General features: G+C 44.1%; 1 protein-coding gene across 3 annotated transcripts in view; it reads left to right on the top strand.

Annotated features, from left to right (window-relative positions):
- The first annotated feature begins 640 nt into the window (after positions 1-640).
- Positions 641-8,086, top strand: part of IL15 (interleukin 15) — a 34,117-nt gene continuing 26,671 nt past the window's right edge. Inside the window, exon 1 of one of the 3 annotated variants that reach the window (XM_027652892.1) lies at positions 641-748. The gene's annotated coding sequence lies outside the window, so the exon portion shown is untranslated. Of the gene's footprint in view, positions 749-950; positions 1,288-8,086 lie in introns of those variants that run through there. The other 2 variants (XM_027652891.1, XM_027652890.1) reach the window with 2 other exon arrangements.

Here is an 8,086-nt window from a genome sequence, read left to right as displayed (position 1 = left end):
AAATGCTACTTCACTGAGAAACAAGAAGGAAGTGTCCAACCCTAGAAACTCATCTCTTCTTCAGTAAGGAGACAGGGTCATTTCTAAAACCCTGTCATTTTGCTGCAGAATACTTTTACCACCTCACAGTGCAACATGCACGGAATAACAACCAGTGCCCAGAATAACACAGACGGTAACATAAAGAAGACTGCACAGAGATTAAGTACCATTTTCACTGTCGCCTTTCAAGTGCATGAACCTTATGGAGGTAAGCGACGGTTCCTGGAAACCTGACAGTCCTCCTAGGGAGCTGCTGAGACTCCTCTTCAAGACATTAAAGTTTATCTCAAAGTAGAAAAGTTTTTCATGATGCCAATCCTGTCTAAGCAGGACTTTGGGATTACAGCTGCCATTCCCTGTCATTATCAAAGGCACTAAACCCTCACTTTTCTTAACAGTTAAAATCCACAACGTCTGAGCTCAGTACAATTTTCAGATTATATTTTTTAGCTCATTTATAAGGATCCTCTTCTGCTGTCACCCAGGCCTCTGACACCTCTCTGCCCTGGTGTTCCACGGCAAGCCAGACGCTGTACCTTTGGGAGAAGCTCTTTTCTGTCCTCACAACCCTCTTCCGTGCCTTCCTGGCACTGCCCTGAAAGGCCACTTCTCTTTCCCTCCTGTGGTGGCTGCCCCAGCAAAACACTGTTCGGGCTGCAGATAAGAGGAGTGGTCACGGCATAAAGCTACAGTATTCAATTCCAAGGTAAGCAACTCTTCCGAGTCCTGCTCGGGAGAATACACTTAAACTGCAAGCGGGGAAGGGACTGTGCAGCAACAGGAGCACAAACCATAAACTCTCTTCCCTATAAGGAATGATAAGAGGGAGTTGCACAAACGTCACTGGGACAGCAAACAGCGAGCTGCCTGTCGTGTTTGTGTCACTTGCCTGCCTTCTAAATCACAGGCATATGTATTTCCCCACAGAGTGTTTTCTGTGTGGGTTTTTTTTTTTCCAAGTTTGCAAATTGCTCAGAAATGGCAGCAGGAATTCCCTACTATCTACTCTTTGTCATAGGAATAATTTCCACCTTATGTTAGGTACAAATCTAGTACAATATTATTATATAGCAACTGAAAGTAAAACAGAACGGAGGAGAGGGTGGAGCATTTGCTGCTGTCACTAGTGCAAACCTTATCCTAACTTCTCTGTCAACTTGCTGCACAGCATAACGAGACTTGTGAGTACTTCACAACTTTTGACATCCTCTTGTTTTTTCTTTCTTGCTTCATTGTATTAAAAAGGTGAGGGAACTCATACAGCTTAACTTCCAATTATTTAATGTTTTTTGTAAATTGTCTTATAAGATTTGTTATAAATACAGAAGACATAGTTTAAGTATTGTATTTAATCTTGTTTGTACCTGGCACCTGTTTCTCTGTTTCTGCTGTGTGAGAGACATCAGTAAGTGCAGAGAATTGGTGCTAGCCCATGAAAATTTGTCATTGTTTGCTAATGAATTCACCCAGCAAAAATGAGGAGAAAACAAAGCTACTGCTGTGAGCATAGTTAACATAGGGAGGACTGAGACAAAAATCTGGGAGGAAAGTTATTTACATTTTAGTGTATACACTTGAAAGAGCATTAAATGCAGGCAGGAAACCGAAAATCAGCAGTCAAGTGGAATCCTCCTGATAGCAATGACACTGAGATCCTGTAGATGATAGCAGAGTAATAGGGAGGTTTTAGTCGGTAGTAAACAAGAGTAAACAAATGCATTTATGAGGCTTGTGAAAAATACCACTTTCTCTCTAATCATAGAATCGTAGGTTCACTTAGGTTGGAAAAGAGGGGAAAGATGTGTGGGACAGAAACTTGTCAAGTATTGTACTGTCTAAACCTGCAAGATTATATCTGTAAAAGCCAGTAATAAGTTCTCCTTCCTGTGCACAAACCCTGCCTTGTGATTCCTTCTGCATACAGCAGGTATATTTGTGTGGCTTACTTTTAAGAGAGTCTGGTACTGCAGAACAAACTCCTGTTGATAATTATCGCAGCATGGTTTGCTGTACTTTCCAAATAGTCTGTAGTGCAGCATTTCCTTTGTCTGTTTGGATTGTGTTTATTTCTGCTTACAGTTACCAATTTATTTGACATGTACCAGTTAAAAGGAAATCTATCATTTGTTTAATTTATCTTGGAAGGAGATAGCTATAGATTAATATAGGATAAACAAAAAATATTTAGAGACCAATAGAGGTATCAAATATCATTCTGTGAGTCTCTAGTGGATTGTTCTAAACTTTGAGAACATGTAGTATGACTTTATAGCCATTTCACAAACATGAACAATAAAGGTCTGCCTTTGCCAGTTCTTTGGAGTGTAACACAGAGAGAGCCAGCAGCCCCGGTGCCGGCAGGACCCGCAGCACATCGCTGCCGTGCAAAGGGGGGGTTTCCTGGGCTGGAGGAACCTCGGGGCGAGCGAGAGAGGCGCCAGGAGCTGCAGACGCCGCGACAGCGGCTGGCGGGACCTGGGAGCCAGACGGCCAAGCCCCTCACACGTATAAAAATCCCTGAGGGAAAGGGAGTGACCAGGACACTGCCCCGGAGGGTGCGGCACTCGCGCCGACGAGAGCGCGGGGCGGGCGCGCCAGCGCGGCCGGGGAGCGGTGGGATCCACCCGGCAGAGCAGCGGTGGGAATATGCTGTGCCCTGCTCCAGGTACAGGGACGACTCCGCTTGGTGTCAGAGATCCCGGAGGACGCTAGTAGGCTCGTCTCTGTGACCGGCCCAGCTCCCCCGGTGACCGGGCACATGAGGTGTGTGGTTCTGCAAGTGGAACGGAAGGATAACGAGGACGATGGTCCGTCTGGCTTGGGGATGTCGCTGAGGTTGAGTCAACCCATGTGCCTGTGCCAAAACTGCTTCCATAAAGAAAAAAAAGGAAAGACAGCTTGATGTCATAGACGATCCCTTCTGAAGGGAACAGAAATCCCCATATCTGATAAGACCCGCTTCTTCAGGAAGTCTGCTTCCTTCCTGGGGCCTGGATTAAAGACGTGAAGTGTTTGGTACAGCCTTCCAATTATTATCCGTTACTGTTTTTTTCAGTTGCAACAGGAAGTCCAAAGGCAATCAAAATATTTCAGGGCCTTGGGACGAGTTGTGTTAAGGGATCAGGAACATAAGTGGTGTTCTCCTCTATCCTTCCAATTGCAGGGAATGATAAAGGAAGAAGTGGGATGAGCCAGCAGACCAATACCTGGCTCTTGAGCCTAGTGACACCAGCAGAATTTAGGGGTTTTGATCATCATTTGGTCTACAGAACACTGGACCTGATGGCAACAGATGGGGTACACCTGACTCAAAGGAGGAAAAGGATCTTCACGCAGGAGTTAACAGGGCTCATTGCAATAACTTTAAACTAGACTTGAAGGGGGGAAAGGGGTAAAACCAGGCTTACTAGAGGAAAACCTGGGGGTGGCACGCCAGGTTTTTAGTTACTATGTACTAGTGAATTCCTTCTGTCTGCCACTGGAGGTAGGGAATGGAGATCCACGTGGAAGCAAAGACACAAGGGTTAATGATGTGTTAGAAACCATGGAAGTGCCTGAGAATGGTCATGTAGGAATTAGGGCTTCTCCCCCCCAAAAAGGTGATGGGATTGACAGCTCATTGCAGCCTCTGCACCAATGCACACAGCATGAGCAACAAACAGCAGGTTATGCAGGAAGAAAATTAGAAGGGCCAGAGTCCAAACAAAACTTTACCTGGCTACTGCCATAAATGACACTAGAAAGTGTTTCTATGAATGCATCAGCAGCAAAGGAAAGGCTAAGGAGGCCCCTCCATCCTTTGTTGGATGCAGGGGAAACATGGGAGGATGGGCCCCTTCCAGCCAGGCTGGAAGCACTGGGTGGTGCTGGGTTCTGCTTGTGAATTGTTCCCCTCTCTTGTACAGTATGTTATTAATGTTCTGGTTCCTTTTCTTATCTCATTGCCTCTTCTAGTAAATTGTTCTTATCTCATTCCATGATCTTTACCTTTTGTGCCTCCAGGTCTCCTCTCCATCCCACTGCAGGGGGGCCGGAGAGTGGGACAGGGAGTGAGTGAGCAGTGCGTAGAGTGTTTCAGCAAGGACACTAAATTGGGAAATACCCTTCCTAAATGATGACAAGGGAGAAATACTCAGAGAATTTGAAGGAGAAATACTCTAACGTATTTAATGCCTTTTTTGCCTCAGTCTTTAATAGTAAGACCAGTTTTTCTCTGGGTACCCAAGCCCCTGAACTGGAAGAAAAAGCCAGGGAGCAGAATGGAGCCCCCATAATCCAAGGGGAAATGGTCAGCTACCTGCTACACCACTTAAACACACAAGTCTATAGGGCTGATGGGATCCACCCAGGGTTACTGAGGGAGATGGTAGAAGTGCTCATCAAACCACTTTCCGTCATTTATCAGCAGTCCTGGCTAACTGAGAAGGTCCCAGTTGACTGCTTATCAAATGTGATGTCCATCTACACAAAGGGCCGAGAGGAGGATCCAGGGAACTACTACAGGCCTGTCAGCCTGACCAAGGTGCTGGAGAAGGTCATGGAGCAGATCATCTTGAGTTCCATTCCATGGCAAGTACAGAACATCCAGATGATCAGGCCCAGTCAGCACGGGTATAAGGCAAGTTCTGGTTGTCTTACCTGATCCCCCTCCACAACGTTCTTCTGGAGAAACTAGCTGGTCATGGGCTGCACTGGTGTACGTCAGCCAAGCCCAAAGAGTGGTGGTGAATGGAGTTAAATCCAGCTGGTAGCCTGTTGCAAGTGGTGTTCCCCAGGGCTCAGTGTTGGAGCCAGCCCTGTTTAGTAACTTTATTAATGATCTGAATGAGGGGATCGAGTGCACTCTCAGCAGTTTGTGGATGACAACAAGTTGAGTAGAAGTGCTGGTCTCCTGGAGAGTAGGAAGGCCCTGCAGAGACGGGTTGGATCGAGGAGCTGAAGCCAACAGTATGAATTTCAACAATGCCACGTGCCAAAGCTACAGACTTGGGAAAGAGGGACTGGCAACCTGCCTGCCTGGAGGTGTTGGTCAACAGCTAGATGAACACGAGCCAGCAATGTGCCTAGGTGGCCAAGAAGGCTGAACAGCACCCTGGCCTGGATCAGAAATAGTGTGGCCGGTAGGGCCAGGGCAGCCGTTGTCCCACTGTACTCGGCAATGGTAAGGGTGCACCTCAAATCCTGCATTTAGTTTTGAGCCCCTCACTTCAAGAAAGACATTGACATGTTGGAATGTGTCCAGAGAAGGGCGACAGAGCTGGTGGAGGGTCTGGAGCACAAGTCTGATGAGAAGCAGATGAGGGAGCTGTGGTTGTGTAGCATGAAGAAAGGAGGCTCAGGGGAGACCTTATTGCTGTCTACAACTACCTGAAAGGAGGTTGTAGTGAGGTGGGTGCCCATTTTTTTCCCCAAGTAACAAGTGACAAGACAAGATAAAATAGATTCAAGTTGTGCCAGGGGAGGTTTAGGATGCATATTCTGAAAAATTTTTTCACTGAAAGGGTGGTCAAGCATTGGAGCAGGCTGTCCTCGGAAGTGATAGTCACCAACCCTGAAGACATTTGAAAGACATGTAGCTGCGGTGCTCAGGTTAATGGCTGGACTCAATGATCTTAAAGGTCTTTTCCAACCTAAACAATTCTGATACTTTGCTGTAATTATGAATGTTTGAACACTACAGTCAGATCTGTTCTAAGGCTTCTTAGAAGTTAATTGAAAATAGAGAGGGATCCTAGGGGCCAGAGGTAGAGGCTGATGTGGAGTAATTGTGTAGTATTGATAACATAATGCTAGATTTTTTCTTAAGAGCAATGCCTTTCAGGCCATGGACAGTAATACATTTGACAGAAACCTTCAAATGTCAGGTTCAGGGTTCAGCCAGCACAACAGAGAGAAAGGCAATCTGGAACAGCCCACTGTGAGACATGCTGTTCTATCAGAGTAACGTGGTTTGTGATGTACAGAAGACCACTGTTCTGCGGGACACCACAGTGTTGCTGCTTGCAGGGATCAGTAAAGCACAGCAGCCCAAACTCAGTTGTTGGAACAAACTTGTTAGTCTGCACAAAAGTACAGATTTTATTCTTCTTGTTTTTCACATGACACAGTCTTGTTGCTATGTTCTCTATTTCATCACTGCACCATCACTAGGAGCTAAACCCCAGGACAGTAATACCCATGGATTCCTGTTTTTTTATGAGGTCTTTCTGTGCGCTTAAAAACTCATAATGGAAGATAGTCAGTTTAATAACTTTATTTTTACCACAGGACTGTAATTCACTGCCAATTTTCATTATTATAATACATTTCCAATTCTCTACACCAAATTATAGTGTGTTAGGCAAAGCAAGAACATCACAAAGATGTCCATTTGCTTGTATGCACACTAAAATATTTCTAATTTTCAAGAGCATTTAAAAAATAATTGCTCAGAAATGGAGGGAGGAAAACCCTACTATCCATTACTTATTATCAGCTAGTTATTTCTCAGAGAAATGTGTATGAAGCAAAATCTCATCTCTCTGAACAGTTTCCCAGTTTAAAGACATTCTTCTCACTCAACTCAGGTTTCTGATTCCCATTTTACACATTTTGATGGAACAGAAATTCACTCCAGGAATGAACGCTATCATATTAACAAACATGCTGATAGTTTGTGTCTGCAAAGTGCAAACTCTAGTAGGTAGCACTTTTAATAGGTCCTCATGGGAACGTGTGCTCAAAACTCCTTTTTGAGCAGAAGTTTAATGGGGTAGGACAATGTTGGAGGTCCCTGGTACCTACACAGACAGATTATTCTTTCAAAGACGAAAGGAGTTCTGATTTTGTATCATTAACCCCAGATCAACTTACCTTCTCACTGCTTCTGTGCCAAACACTGAACCTTAGCTGCTCGTGCCCACCTCAAAAGTTCCTGAACACCGAAGGTTTCTCTGCTCTTGCTGGGCCAGTGCTGTTCCCAAGAAGGGTGCTCTGATCCCACGCTCAGAATGAACCTGAAGGAAGGACTAGAAGAGAAAGATATTTTATTCAAGCTCACCGTACTGTATCAGTGTAAACAGATATCCCACTTGGCCTGGGCTGAGTGCCACCTTTGGATTAATGTGCTGCACAACTCTCTGGGAACTCTAGTCTGGGATTTTCTCCACATTCTTTGACTGATCTGGGGCCTGTTCTCCGTCTTCCATCAGGATTTATGGGCAGCCTGGGCTAGATTTTTATATCATGATGAGAACACAAAGAATTCAGGCACCTGGGCAACTAATAAAAGCTTTCTGTCTCTCATTTATAAATTAATGTACTAGTGTAAAATAAGGAGACGGATTCCTTTTCAGCTAAGAAGTTAGTGAACAGTAGCAGAAATATTGGGAAGCCAGCAGGAGATGTACTATATAATTAAACTGTTGTCCTTGATGATAAGTTATTATTAGCAGACAACAAGATATATGCATCATTACAAACCATCTTATAGTACTTTGTGCTATAACAGATGAGGTATATCCTTAGTGGCAGCATAGGGTGATCATTCAGACATTGTTGTCATTATAGCTGTTATAAATTACAACTTAACAGTTTAATAGTTTACCAATTGACTCTAGTGCCAATGATTAAAAATTCTTTATCAAAAAAGTGGCTGGTTTGGTTTTTTTCCCACCAATAAACTGTTTTTAAAAGCCTGTTTTATAAAAATAAATACATGTAGACAAGAAAGGTTGTACTCTGTGATAGTTAAAAAATCTTACACCAAAGTTGCTAAACCAGCCCACCCATGACTAGAATTTATCAAATGTAATAGGGTGTGTTTTTGTAAATAAAAATACAGGAGAAAAATATTTACTGGCTGTAATTTATTTTTGAGTAGACAGATCACTATATTCTAAAATACTAGCCAGAAATAGTTCCCATTGCACCTTTTCCTGGTTGCAGTCTCTGCCAGAAGGCTGCGAATATCAAGTGCTTGGTAATTTCCTTCCCTAGAATTTAAGCTATAAATAAGGGCAGCGTGGAAAATCTTATTGTGCCTGCAGGAGAAAGGGTTTGGTTC

The sequence above is a fragment of the Corapipo altera genome, unplaced genomic scaffold (genome assembly GCF_003945725.1).
Source record: "Corapipo altera isolate COAL_440 unplaced genomic scaffold, ASM394572v1 69, whole genome shotgun sequence".
Classification (NCBI taxonomy): domain Eukaryota; kingdom Metazoa; phylum Chordata; class Aves; order Passeriformes; family Pipridae; genus Corapipo; species Corapipo altera.
Note: the sequence above shows the minus strand (reverse complement) of the source record. Positions and strands in the feature narration are given on the sequence as shown.